General features: G+C 43.2%; 1 long non-coding RNA gene across 1 annotated transcript in view; it reads left to right on the forward strand.

Moving 5' to 3' along the window:
- Positions 1-7: 7 nt before the first annotated feature.
- Positions 8-8,923, forward strand: part of LOC108446363 — a 16,131-nt gene continuing 7,215 nt past the window's right edge. Inside the window, exons 1-2 of the long non-coding RNA XR_001861539.1 lie at positions 8-671; positions 5,233-5,235. This is a non-coding gene — a long non-coding RNA (uncharacterized LOC108446363). The remainder of the gene's footprint in view (positions 672-5,232; positions 5,236-8,923) is intronic.

Here is an 8,923-nt window from a genome sequence, read left to right on the forward strand (position 1 = left end):
CCTCAGCCTCAAGGGCAAAAGCGCCTCCTGGTGTCCGTATGAAAATGGGATCGACTTGTGGGAGCTGCGGTCCCTGGCAGCTCTGCTCGCCGGCTGCCTCCCAGGAAAACCTAATTCCTACGGATTTGGGGAATCCCGGGATTCCGTGAAAACCCTGGCTGCTGTTTCAGTTGCGAGTGAGCCCGTCTGGCCCTGCCTCAGGATTGCCGCCATTACCGCAGCCTCATCAGCTGTGGTGAAATGTTACAGTCCCGGCTCCAGAGTGGAAATTTCCTCGTGAAGTGTGGAGAAAAGAAATTTACAATTGAGTTTATAGCTCGGAAAGTGGTAAAACTACCCTTGAAGAAGTCATTAAATGTGAATTGACTCAATGAGTTCTGCCTGAATCATCAGCAAGTGTTGCACACGCACAATGTGTGTGTGAGGGGGAAGGCAGGAGCCCCGGCTGGGGACTGTTCCTGAAATCACACTGACTTTGTAGTGTTTGTTATTTTCTATTATTTGTATTTGTCACTGAAACGTGGCTGGAAGCTGATAAAAATGCTTTGGCTAGACACAAGGGGTGCAAAGGACCAATAATATCCCACGCAGACTCTTTGGATGTGTCCCACACCAGCATTCCTCATCCACTGCCTCTGTCTCTTCCACTGAAGCTGTGACAGCACGACCAGGTATGTGCTACGTTTTTAAAAGATATTTTCTTTTTAGAGCTTTTAATTATAGATGGACAAAACCGAGAAAAAATGCAATTATAAAAATGCATGAACTATAAAATTCTGTTGGAATTTCTCTGACCTGTAATAATTCTAATGTTTTTGTGTGATTTGTATGACGACTATTTTGCAGGGGGGGGAAAAAGTTTATCTGAAAGTGTTCCATTATTATAAATGTCTCCCACTCAGTATGGGAGGGTTTGAGGGGGGCTGAAGCTGATGGTAACTTGCAGCCATCAGATCCTCTCAGCAACTATTCCTCTAAGTTTTTTCTAATTCATGAAATGGGAACTTCATGTCCTGGGTAGCTAGAAAATGTCTCAGGCTTTAATTGCCAAATTGTCTCCCAGCCCTAAATCTCCAACAAGCAGCCAGTGTAAACTACAGTTTAAAAGAGCCTGACTAAGAAATAACATTCTTCTTTTGAAAATATCGAGATTTTTTTTTTCCCCTAGAATTGATGTTAATCTTTATACCAATTGTTTCCAGATAATATTTATATTTTGAGAAGAGAAGGTTTTAAATTAAGCCTTATTTTGTAAATTCTTGCTCAGCCCTTAGCGTGTCACTATTTTGCAAACAGTGGTCCCTTGCTGAGAGCAGTGGTTATGAGCCACCATCTCTCATGGCAAGGCTGAGAATCACAGGATGGAAAAATATGTAATTCACTTATGAAAATGATTGGTATTTAGGTATAGTTCTGAGAACATGATAAGAAGGTAGAAAAAAGGAGAAATCATTTTCCTCTGAAGAAATCAGACTTACAGAGTGAAATCTTAGCCTTTGGGAATTAATGTTGTATACAGTGGTACCAGCAAATAGTTGTTAAAAAGAGGTGAACACAGGTAAGTAGCTTTATTTAAAACGAACTGGAAAGCTGTCAAAGAATCCAAGTATCAAGGAGGACTTTGAAAAGGAGGAAGGCACCTAATTTGTGACTCTGCACATCTTTCAGGTGAGAAATCCAGTGTTTTCATGTCCTCAGGAACACCTTTGTGTGCTTTTCAATACAGTTGAAAGGAAAATAACCAACAAAAATATTCTTTTTTTTTTTTTTTGCTGCTGCGTTTCTTGACTTTGTGTTCTATAGCTTTATAGAGGAGCTGTTTAGAGGTATTCAGCTGAGCTTTGTTCTGTTTGTCTGCAAAACTCTAAAACGTGTGAAGTAGCAGAGGTGAGATTTCTGAGTTACAGAACTCCAGTTTCACTTGTTGATACAGAGAGCTTTGTGGCATTTTCTTAAAATGAAAGAAGAGGAAAAATTAGGGACGTAGTTGTGGATCCTGTTAACGGAGCCATCGGATACAGCCAGATTTAGAACTGTCTGTGGGTACAGGAGCCAGGAGCCCCCAGTGTCCTGAGCTCTGGCATTCCTCAGAACCTGGGCTGGCAGTGAGCTGTGAGAGAGAAGAGAGATAAAAAGATGAGGGGGAGGGAGGAGTTCCTAAGTGGCTTTGTAAGGTGGTTCCCGGGCCCCTGGAGGAGGTGGGAAGGTGTTTCTAAAGCCGAGGGAGGACGGAGAGCCCTGGGCAGATGCACTGAGCTGGCACAGCAGAGGAAGGGAAGAATATTCCTGGTTATGATGGAAATGCATTGATGGGCTCTGCCCTGTCACACACGTGTAAGGGCTGCTGCTTCCAACCACCCCAGCCATGCTTTTCCATTCTGATTAACCCAGGCCTTGAGCCAGCTGAGGGTGCCTTGGAAAGCTCCCTGGAGCTGCTCTGGGACAAAGCAGATCACAAAGTGTTCCTCAGTTCCGACCCTCCCGCTGAGCCCCGTGTGTCTGAGGGCAGCAGGAGGGAGCTCCGTGAGCCTCTCCCACCGTCGCCGCGAGCGAGTTTGTCACCTGTCCCTGGCAGGGCTGTCACCGTGTCCTGCAGTGCTGTACCTGCTCCTGTTCTGAGGCCTGGAGAGGAAAGTGAGGTGCAGGAGAGAGCCAGCTGGCGAGGGCTGATGTTCACCAGATGTTCACTGTGCCTCTCTCTGGAGTGTAAAGCTGGGAGAGCGCAGTCACGCTGCTGTCAGGCTGCCATTTTGGATTCAGTCAGCTTGTGTCAAAGGTTTCCTGCTGCTCCACACCTCATCTTCAGCTGTTCCCCACCCCTTCCCTGGAGTCAGCTCTCAGATCTGTCAGTGGAACTGCGTTTGGAGACTCTCTGCAGGCCAGCTGTGCTGAACTGAGCTGTGTTGGATAACCCCCATTATTAAAGTGTTTTAGCTGCTGCAGTGATTTAACCAGAACTGGGTTGGAAGCAGTTACACAGACATTGTTTGTTCTCAGTCCACATCCTTTTTGTCTTTGTTTGTTGGGGCACAGATGGGGGCAACCTCTCCCCTCCTAACTGAGACAGGAGCTGTGGAAGGTGAGGTGGCACTGAACATGGGAAGGAAATAAAGTGCTTGTGTCACATGGGAGACTTTCATACAGGCTGGAAGATAAATATAAAACAAAACCTAATTAAGTAGGTGCAGGCACTTGGAAGCATATCAGCATTTTCATGTTTACTTAGATTCATGCCTAATTAATTTAGTTGCTGTAAACTTCTCTCAAGGGAATAAATTACCGAAAAAATCCCTTCCCAAATACTGTATTTAGTGAGGTAAAGCAGCAGATTTTAAAATAACTGCAGTATTCCAGAAAAAAAAGGGCACATTCTCATGTAAAGGATCATACCACTTTTTTTCCCAACAGGAAAGTGGTTTCATAATGGGAGAAAGGGAGCAGAACTCCCGTGTAAGTTTCTGTGCTTTGGTGGGTACAAGAACTGTTCATTGGGCTGACAGCAGTGGCAGGACCAAGGAAAAGGGAACTGTTTGTGGGAGAGCCGAGCTTCTTTGTACTTCCGTGTATTGAATTTCGTGGCTATGTCCGAGTTGCACGAGCAGATGTTTTTTAGAAAGCTGAACGAACAGCCCTGACAGTACCTGAACACCTGGGATGGGGAGCAGAAGGGTGGTCATCTGTTGGAGCCTTCAGTTGCATTTTTCCTATGATTGGCTGGCTAATTGCTTGTCCAGAGCTGTTGCTGTTGCTAATCCTGTTACACGTGTAATTAATTATACTTTATAAATAATCAAACAACCTTTTTAGGTTGTTTGTCCTTTTTTCTTCATTTGTGGAATGTCAAACTATGATGCTGGTGAACTATTGCTGTTTTTATTTACGGACTGCATTATGGCTCCATTCTGGATGTGTCCATGGAAGGACATATGATAGCTGCTTATTTCTCCGGTTAAATAAGGAAATAACGAATATGAATTGCAGCTACGTTCAGCATGGTAGGCAGGGCAGGAGAACCTCAGGAGTACCTCCTGGCTGGCTACCCGTAAGTTTTATTCTGTTTTTAAATTAAGAAGTGGGACCCCACTGACATGTCACATTATGTTCAACTTCCTGAAAGCTGAATTTGGAGAGGGAAATAGGGCTTACTAGTTTTGTGAGACACTTGGCAAACTTCTGGGAGTGGGTAACATTTTCGTGTTCACTGAGAGAGCTCTGTGATGCGAGGGGCCCAAAGAAGAGCTTTGCAAACGTGCCTTTGCGTGGTGCCCTGGTGGTGTTCACAGCCTCAGTAACACTGAGACCATGAGACAGGGCAGCTGCAGGTGGCCTGATCCCCAGGAGCACAGCCTTGTGCTCCTGGAGCCAGGGCTGCTCGGGGCTGTGTCTGAGCTGGTGTTTTTCCTCTTCTCAAGTTGTCTTCTCTCATCCATGTTTAAAGCTGTTTGTGCTTTCATTTTTGCTCAGCTCCAGGATCCCTTTGGACATGCCCTTTCCCCCTTCCTAGCCATGCCAGAATGTGGACATCACTCACTGCTCATTCCTCCCACGTTTCCTCCTAGTTCCTCTTTTGTCAGGGATCTGTGGAGCTGCTGCAAATCCCACCTTTCCTTCCCTTTGTCTAGGATATGTCATCCTGTAGCCAGCACTTTTGACTCCAGTGTGACAGCAAAGAGAGACAGAGCAAGCTGCTGCTCTGTTACTCAAGCTGCACAGTAAAATCACAGGCACATAAAAGGGAAGAGCATCACTAACCATTTTTGCAAGTCTGTGCAATATTAATGCATCTGAAAAGAACTGCAATTTTGTTTTGAAGACTACTTCAAATGTTGACCCAGTTTTTCTGGAATCTACTGAACTTTGGGGGAGAAACTCGCAGGGTTTACAGATTCTGGTTTTGTCTTTAAAATGCTAAGTCACATTCAATCTCTGCTATAGTCACTGGTGATTCAAAGTGAAAAGCAAAGACTGGGGAGGGAACATCATCGTAATTAAGAAATATTTACAGCTCCTGAAAATTCAGATAAAGGAAAAAAATGAAGTCAGAAGCAAAACCACAAGACTAACTCTTTAAAATATGATATCTATATCAAAATATTCTGACCTATTAGTTAATTACTATAGCCACACTTTGAGAAAGACCTGACTAAATTACAAGGGAAATGACTCCTTTAACCTGTATTGCTCTGGACTAAAGCTTATATTTGTATCTAATTTTAACAATTGTGAAATAAGGAAGTTTGCTCTTCAGAAAACTTTCAAATAAAATTTGAAGAGTGAACCTGCACATCAGCAGACCAAAAAAAAAAAAAAAAAAAAAGCAGGCTGTGAATTCAACAGAAGGAAATATGTGAGCAAGAAGATGGGTCCAGGCTACAAGATCACTGGTGATGACCAGAATTAGATTGTTTGGGAAGAGCTACAGAAATCCTGCAGTAGGCAATTACAGATTCACCTTTCAAGAGGATGAATTTCTTTCAAACCCTTGTTACCTAGAAACTCCAGTTCTGTAGTATGAGGTTTTATATTCTTTCTAAAGCTGTTTAATGATAGTCAGGAGTTAACACTGGAGGCTCTTATTATCTATAGATAGATCCCATTCATCCTTGCAGCCTGCTAAACCATTAGCTTCAGTAATACACTGCAGTAGTTAGATGAAAACTGCCTTGAGAATAGAAGCAAAAAGGATAACCTTTGGGAAGTTAAAGAGCTTGGGATTGATTTTGGTATGTACTTAACTCACAGTGACACCGGCAAATAACATTTCATTAGAGAAAATATAACTAGGTCTGAGCACACCAAAAAAGCTCACCACCCTTGCAGTGATTTCTATGGACTTTAGATCAGGAATTAAAAGAGGAAACAACAGTATAAGATGGCTAAAAAAAGCTTTCCAAACTTTGGCTTTCCAAACTCTGAAATAGCTTCCAGATAGCTGGTGAGATGATAAGAAAGGTGCTGGACGGTTGCTTCAGTGGTGTGGAAAAGATGGAGGGCTGGATTAGGTGCCCAAATCCAGGCACCAGGGAAGATGCTCTGCAGTCCATCAGTGGGCTGCTGCCAGGAGATGATGGACTATGGATACCCTCAGGGGCTGTGCCACTCGGAGCTGGTGGCCGCCTCCTGCCCTGGTGGAGCCAAAAGAAATGAACCCAGTTAGTCTCCTCTGAATATCAGGTTAATGGCCAGTATTAGGTTGTACTAAAGAAGCATTTTCACTGCAATAACTGCCTGGGATTCCCATAGGAATCATACAGTCAATGAATACTCTGCAGAAATTTCTGCACTTGATTATTTCAAGGTGTTTACACAGTCAGCTGAAAAATCAAAATACAGCAAGTTGGTTCTGTACTGAATTGTTTACATGAAACTGTTTGGTGATGGTAGCTAATCCCCATGACTCAAGGTGAATCTCAGTGCATTGCTTCGTTTCTGCTGTTTTCATGAAACACTTCTCTGCTTCCAATCTGAAGTGTGGCATGAGCTTATCTTCTTTCCATCAGATTTTCTTTGGGATGCAGCTGCTTCCTTATGCCATTCACCACTGAGCTAGATGTATTATATTTCCCCTCTCTCATCTCTTTTTTTTTTCCTAGATTAATTAATATGGTCCACCTGGTCTATCAGAAATGACCTTTGCAATATACATGAATCACCTTTTAAGCTTATGTTATGTGGCAGCTTAAGGCATGGTACAATAGCACCTTGTGTTAAAATAGGGCTGGCACTTGTTAGTGTATTAAATCTGCTGGGTTAACAGAATAAATCGGAAGATATTTGATAAGATAAAACCTTCTTCTTTCATCCCGTTTCCAGCTGTAGGATTTCAAAATGCTTTTGGCTATAGCTGCTTTCGTACCGGCTCTCCAGGCCTCCTCATTCCAGGCTCTTAGGTGGGGAAGCCAAATAAGTGGAGAGGTGAATTGACTGAAACCATTGAAAAATCTCTGTCAAAAACTTAGGGCAGATTTTTGCGATTTTACCAGTGAAAAGTTTCATCTCACTTAAAGGCAGCTGTGTGAGGGCTGGCAAGGGGGGGCAGAGAGACAGCACAGGTGTGTAGAGGTGATTTGTAGGTGTGTGGGTGTTTGATTGCTGAAAAGCCTCAGTTCTGGAACCCGAGACTTGTGGAGACACATTTGTGTACCTAAAGCTCATAATAGTTCCAAAAGTCTTTACATGAATTAAAAAAGAAGCTACAGCTTTAGGAGACTGGGGGGGGTTTATAGAGTTGCAGCTTCCAGAGGTTTAAGTGGAGAATATGGGGAGGATTTGGAGGACTGGGGAAGTCAGCCATGACCTTAAGTACGTTGTTCCTTTGAAGAGGTAGTCCCCACTTTGTGTCTGCTTAACACAATTCCCACTGGGAAGATGGACGTTTTGCCTACGCCAAAGCAGCTTTTTCAAAGGCAGATACCTTGGGCTGTCTTTCATTATTTTTATTTTATAATTAATCACTAACTGATGCCCTTTATGAAATAAAAATCAGGCCCAGCAGCTGGGTTATTTGCCTTTGAAAAGCTGTTACTATGCACACAGCACACCTTGCTTCTTGTCATTGATAACATCACAAAGACATCAGGAGGGAAAATGCTACACTGACATCATGTCATGTCCAGTGCAAGTGAAAGTGCCATAAACATTGGAAAAACATATGAATAGGAAGAGCTTCATTGACAAATGCTTCCTCTGAGCCTTCAGGAAGGGTGATACTTGATACACGGTTAGTATGCATGGAGAGATGTTCAGGAATCTTTCTCTGGACCTGTCCAGCTATTTTTTAAATTTCTCTTTGCAATTCACCCATTTGCCTCAACGTTTTCCCTGCTTTTCTTCCTCAAAGAGCAATGGAAAGAGAGGTAGAAAGAATGCATTGGTGAATACAGTTCTGCAGCAGGGTCTGAGCCTCCAGCAGCAGCTGTCCCAGTGGTGTCAGTGCCCGCTTTGGCGCAGCGAAGGTGTCTGAAACCAGACAGCGCGAGAGCAATTGTAAATTCTGCCTCAGTAAACTGTGTGTTTGCAGGGTACCTGCGTCCTCCTTGCTTGCCTGATCCGGGGTGCATTTGAACTTCTCAGCTGTTTCCTTTGAGTGTGTGTGACACAGACGAGTGTTTGTGATGGACAGAGAGGCAGAGAAAACTCAATATATTAGTAACAGTACATCTTCACACACAGAGCCCTAGAAGTGTGTAATCTATTTTTAAGTTAGCCTAGTCTACCTCTCTGAATATTTCTTACATTGTTAAATAAGTTTAAAGTCTGATTGACGATCTCCAGATCCAAATCTGGGTTTCTGAACCATCCAGCTGCATCTACAACCCTGTGGTGAGAGCAGCCTGTCATCAAATGCCACATCTTTTCAAGGCAGCTCACATATTTCCAATGCTCCTTAGTAATTAAATTATCACTATTCTAACAAACATCACTCACATTGTTAATGACAGGATTAGGCCAGTGTTTCAGCTATGAGCTTAGCAAGCCCTGCTAGTGTATTTTGGATTCTCAGTTTTGAATTTTTTTCCTCTCTTTCTTTTTAATTGAAGCCTAAGTTGAATATAGAACATAGAATATTCAGGTTTTACACAGTTGCTTAGCATTTGAATATTTCTTTGTCTTCTCTGAAGTGGCCTTTTCACATCTGTGCTTGACACATTCAGTACAAACGTCATTAACAGATTAAAAAGATGGATGAAGAGATGTAGAACATTACTGTGGTGGTGGAAGCTTGACAGCTCTCAACTTTGCCTGTGTGCATTACCTCATCCTCTCTGTTATTTATTCATCTGAAACACTTTTGCAAATGAAGCAGATGAAGGGGAACGTAAGGTAAAATAAGCGTGTTTAGGGCAACTGGAGATCAGAATGAGAGGAAACACCAGCAGGAGCAGAGCACCTGGGTATTGGTGGCTGCTGCCATACCCGGAGG

Source organism: Corvus brachyrhynchos, unplaced genomic scaffold, assembly GCF_000691975.1.
Source record: "Corvus brachyrhynchos isolate BGI_N302 unplaced genomic scaffold, ASM69197v1 scaffold20, whole genome shotgun sequence".
Taxonomy (NCBI): Eukaryota; Metazoa; Chordata; class Aves; order Passeriformes; family Corvidae; genus Corvus; species Corvus brachyrhynchos.